This window comes from Haemaphysalis longicornis, unplaced genomic scaffold (assembly GCF_048455015.1).
Source record: "Haemaphysalis longicornis isolate Haplotype H1 unplaced genomic scaffold, Haemaphysalis longicornis Haplotype H1 scaffold_9, whole genome shotgun sequence".
Lineage (NCBI taxonomy): Eukaryota > Metazoa > Arthropoda > Arachnida > Ixodida > Ixodidae > Haemaphysalis > Haemaphysalis longicornis.
Window position 1 is genome coordinate 47,440,258 of NW_027526460.1, and position 5,502 is coordinate 47,445,759.

The following is a 5,502-nucleotide window of genomic DNA, read 5'->3' on the forward strand; positions in this document are numbered from 1 at the left end:
CCGTGGTCGCCAAGCACGTGTGCCCCGAACTATACCCAACGGACGAGTGTGCGCTGTGCGGGAGCGCTCGTGCGACCATGCAGCACATGCTGTGGGGTTGCCTCAATCAACCACCGACAACAACAACAGAGGAGGACGATGATCCGCTCCCACCGAGCGTGAGGGACGCGGTCACCAGCGTCAACTACGAACTCCAAAAGATGGCTGCCGAGCTCGCGCTCGCGGCCATCGAACGCCAGCGGCCGAAAGTGCGACTTTCCACCACCCCTTGCACGGGGTCCGGCGAGTAGCGCCAGTAGGTAACCCACCGGGTTTACGCAGGCCTGAATAAATGTTGTTTCTCTCTCTCTCTCTCTCACAATCCATTTCAAATGCTCCACTCAGTCTGAAATTTCAAGTTTCTGCCTCACACTTAGCTGAGATTTGAATAAATGTTACGAGACAAGATAGAACCAGAGCTGAACCCCACTACAATGAACTCCTCTTGAACGAAATCTCCGCTAAATCGAAATATTTCCAATTCCCTGTCAGTCGCCCATAAGAGGCAATGTACAAAAGATATCTGTATAGGACAACTTTCTCTGGATTATTTTGTTTCAACAATATTTTTGTGAAAGAAAAAATGGTTTTTGCATATTGAGTAACAAAAACTCTCAATACTGTATGTTTGTGACACCGTGGATGTACACAGAGTCATGGAGTCATTACCGTCACTTTCTTACCCATAAAACACCACAGCACTTGGTGTCGTTGCCACTGCTACGAAGGAATCCATTGCTTAGAGGTAATGTAGCTACAATCAACTTGTAAAACAAATTACTTCCTGTTGAGCCACAGCCAAGCCATATCGAGATTAAACTGCACCTCAACCAACTCCTTGTTAGAGAGCTGCTGGTTCTCAGTGCCCTAGCGCAGCATGCTTTTTAGTGATTAGCAACAGCTTGATGTGGACCAGTTGGTACGACATGGTTTCGTTTGTCTTGTTCGTTTTCTTCTAGTGTCCGCGTTTTTTCTTGCACCTTAAACCTTTGATCTTTGTAGCGATGTTTTTTTTTATGAGTTCGTGAAAATAATCTGGCTTGTAAGCACAGCGCTGTCAAGATAAAAGTGGAAGCTAACTTTATGAAATTTCAACAATCCTTCATATGGACCGTGATAAAGACACGGTAGTTTCGAAACTGATAACTGACTACAACCATTTAGCAGTGCCATGGAACAGGTGTCGATTACTTAATGGCACTTTTTCAAACGGAAGACCAGCAGCATGCAAAAAGCGGTTACCGTAATTACTCGATTATGACACGCGTCTTCTCAAATGTGCACAGCGTCAAAGAATGCTCAGCCCAGAGCAACACAAACACCGAAATAAAAAATGCTTCCAATGTTTATCTTTGCCCATGGATTTATCTTTGCAAGGTTTATCTTTGTGCGTGCGTCTGTGTTATCAGCAAGACACAAAGGTCACATGCAGCGTGACCGAGGGGCTCTGTGGGGCTAGTTCACCCTACCAGGGCTGTCCGAATGCTTTTTGCACCTGTGTAAACAAATAAAACTTACTGAAAGCAAGCTTTTCCCAAGCCTTTATTTAGCGACACTATTTTGCCCCGATGAAGAAGATTGAATTCTTGTACTCTAGTACGTGTTTTTAACATAGCTTTTCTGTCCACCACCCCATTTCCTGTCTTTTTCCCAACAACGAAGTTTTCCCTACAAAAAAAATTTTCAACCTCACAAAACAGGAGAGTAAATGTTTGCCGAGAAAACAGGACGTATACAACCAGAAAAGAACTACACGAAATTTCTCATTCCATGCTTTTCCCGCAATGACTTCAGTGTTGCTGCATTCACCTGTTTTTTTTTTTTTTCAAAACTCTTAGTTTCACGAAATCAAACAAATGAAAAATAAACGTATCCGGTAACACGTTTTTTTCTTCTCCACATGCTTTTAGAGGCACAGGCTGCGGCTTGTGAACGTTACCAAGCAGACTACTTGCTTAAACATCATAGGTAGTCACCATTGCTAATTTTCATTCTGGATGTGTGTTTCATGAAAGTGTACAAGCACAGAAAAAAAAAAAGGGGGGTCAGCGAACGTGACCACGCAAGCTTCTGTCGCTTGTCAAAAAACAGTGATCGAACTACAGAAAACTAGGCTACCAAACCAGCAGCTGGTTTACCGTTCCCAGCACGCTAACCCGCCAGTTGCCACCACCAAACAACTACATCCTGCACGATTTGTGATATTTTCCATCACGCCACTAAAAAATTAAAGGAACAGAAGGGAAACTGGAGAGGCAAATTATTTGATCCGATACAAACAGAGCAAAAGCTGAAGGAACTAAGAAAGGTATGGCCTTTCAATTCATACAAATTTAAAAGTTGTTGAGCCACACAATGCTGCCACAGGTGCTCTTGTTTCACAGAACTGCATAAAAACAAGACAATAGGCCCCTTTTATTTGTCATTGTGGATTGCTCAGAACTACTTTACGGCAGCTCCGTATTTTAGTTGCCCATAGATTTTTCAATTAAGGGCGCAGTTTTGGGCTGCCCATGAACTGCTCTGGACAGGCAAATAAGGCACCAACTATATAAATGCTTCGCAACTAGCTTAAATACAAACTTGTTAACTCTTTTAAAATCGACTGCCACACCGCTCAGTGGTGCCACAGCACACGTCTTCAAGCTGTTCGTCAATTACAGACGGTTGTCGGGAACAAAAAAAAATTCAATTGCATGGGTTCCGGCGATGTGACAGCGTGCCGGACTCTCCCAAAACGGAGCAGAGAAAACACAAGAGATACAAATTCTTACCGGGGGCCAAGCGGTGTCGTATATCAAGCTCGCCACTCCAGAGAGATGAGAAGGCGCGAAGGAATAAGACTTCCGGATAAGAGGCAGTACGCCAACGCTGCTACCGCTTTAGTAACGGACAGATGGGCCTCAAAGTGTCCATCGCGTCGGCACGAGAGATAGGGAGACGGCAAGCAAGTGTCGAAGTCCACCTTCACAAAAAGAATGCTGCGTCTTTGTGAACAAAAGAACACCTGTGGCCAAGATCAGAGCTGTCCAGAACCGAGTCGTACTGCGACAGCGGTTCGTCCACCTCGGCGCCTCAGTTTATCAGTTGCTGTTTCTCCACTATCGCAACTAGAGCTCTGCCTAGACGGCTGAAATTATGCCCCAGGCCACTACTTATAAACAGCACATCAGAGAAATCAATCAAGCTGCCTACAATGGCCAGAAGCTAACTGTTTGGAACCGGTAGTGCAGTCGAAGCGTTGCGGCGGTCAGAGCTATGCAGGTGTATCGTGTTTCAGGGCAATCAAAAACAGGATTGATCGCCCCTTTACGTTCAGTCCATTTTCAGCAAAGCTCGATGCACCTAGAACCGCTTTCTGGCGCATGGAGAATGATGATCTCTCAAAACATATATACTTTGCGCCGGCGATCGACTGACCTTATTGCTAGCAGTGCGCCCCAATGGAGCGTAGAGGAAATGATGGTCCGACTGAAGTTATTATGCAAGCTGGCCGCATTAACATAAATATTCAAGGAGCGAAACGTTGCACATTACCGTGAGGAAACGCAGGCAGGCTGGCTCGGCAACGTAGCTCAGTTTGCTGCTTCGTTTCGTTCGTCGAAAGGGAAAATCCGACACCCAGTTCGTTCTCGGAAATCGGGACACCTACTAGCGGTACAATTTGTAGACTTCGACTTCATCACTTAAACGCAGAAAACGGAGCATGTTGACACGAAGGAATTGGCCAACGCGCTAACAGTACTGAAACGTAACATTTGATCTCAATGCAACCAGAGAAGCCCACACAAACGACACAAATTTGCCGGCACACAATCTCGGTCGAATCTACCACGCGTCGCCATAAGAATAGAAAGGCCTTGAATTGTGCTGTTTGCTGCAAAAAAACAGCGTAAATGTTGGAAATATTTTGTTTATTGCTTGCAAATAATAATGTAAATAAATAAAATGTATTAATAACAGCACGTAAAGTTGGCTAATTGCTTCAAATATATTTTAACACATTCACCGCCACGTGGGCCTGTGGCGCAACGGATAACGCGTCTGACTACGGATCAGAAGATTCCAGGTTCGAATCCTGGCAGGCTCGGTTCTTATTTTTGTGTGCGACTTTTTTTTTTTTATATTCTGGTTGGACCCATAGAGGCACACCCATCTCACAGGCCACAATACTTTTCACAAGAAAAACTACCCAAGATGAACGAAAACTGTTTTATGCTGGAAGTAACAATTATTGCCTACAAACAACTGCATGGGTGTGATGGGCGGACGTCCATCACGCCCGCGTGCTGCTGCTCGACGCAACTAATCTTCGGCCAAAGTGAAATCCAGTTACAGTAACAATCGCCATCTACTAAAACAACATGTAAATTCTACATAAACATATCTCCCGTGAGGAAACTCGCAATCCGGCCAGTTATTTTGTTCTTTTTTTAAGATTTTAAGATACATAATTTTAATATTTAGGATTTTCAGGCACGGCAGTAGGATGAACTTGTAGAAAACACGGATGGGACGGCCAGAAATTAAAGCTATGTTGCCCTATTGAAAACATGAGGAAGCGAGGGAAAAGAAAAGGTATAGTACGTAAAGGAAGTCAGCAGCAGGGGCGAGTGAAGACTATATATGGCCCAGCTAAAAAGAAGCTTTTGTCTATTCCCCTCGACTAGTTAGCCTCTCAGCGCAAACACATCTAAGACTGGCGCAAGTGTGGCACGTTGTGTCGTATTGTCTCATACTGATATAGTGGCACACGTGTTTCACCACAACAGGGGCAGCTAAAACCTGATGCCAGGATCAAGGTAACAGAGCCGGCTGTCATGTTCACCTGGATAGATACCTGGGGGAAAAGCGGAATGCAAGTAGTGACGTCTATCACAAATGGGGAGCACATCGAAACAGACTCATTCAAGGCCTGTTTTTATCTCCACTTTAGCAAGCGAATTCGTTGCTAGTCAAGCCACAGTAGCTCGTCCAGGCTGTCTGAACTGTAACAAGGTTAACATGACAATCGCCACCATATTGTTGTACATGACAGGGGTATGTTGTAACCAAGCATCGCATGCGACACAACATGGAGCATAACCTGGCACACAGTTCTAAGATACAACTGCTGTAAAGTAACATGGTCCTCTTGCTGCCTCATAATACTTGCAAATCTATCAAGCACAAAGGCATCTTAACAGCACTGGATTGATCCAGAAATTGGCAAACCTAGGAAGCGAAAACTAGAAAGACAAGAAAAGGCTACCATTATTGTGGAGTTGGAAAACGAATCCAGTATTAAAATCGACAATATTCCTGGGTCGGAATACATCTGGGCTGATTGCCCACATGTATTCCGACCCAGGAATATTGTCGACCCAGTCCGACCTAGGAACTACACCTAGGTCAGAAAAAATTTGACACTTCAGAGGCAAGCGTCCAAACCTGCCCCCGTCATACAAGCAAGGACGAGACAGG

At 44.8% G+C, this 5,502-nt stretch overlaps 1 protein-coding gene and 1 non-coding gene across 3 annotated transcripts in view; one reads left to right on the forward strand and one right to left on the reverse strand.

The window, feature by feature from the left end:
- LOC144152180 (sodium- and chloride-dependent GABA transporter 1-like) overlaps positions 1-3,886 on the reverse strand; it is a 58,428-nt gene extending 54,542 nt beyond the window's left edge. The window contains exon 1 of one of the 2 annotated variants that reach the window (XM_077683404.1): positions 3,577-3,886. The gene's annotated coding sequence lies outside the window, so the exon portion shown is untranslated. Of the gene's footprint in view, positions 1-2,813; positions 3,496-3,576 lie in introns of those variants that run through there. The other variant, XM_077683405.1, reaches the window with a different exon arrangement.
- Positions 3,887-4,056: 170 nt separating this feature from the next.
- Positions 4,057-4,129, forward strand: Trnar-acg (transfer RNA arginine (anticodon ACG)). Its single transcript has one exon. It is a non-coding gene; the product is annotated as a tRNA-Arg (tRNA).
- The last annotated feature ends 1,373 nt before the right edge of the window (positions 4,130-5,502 follow it).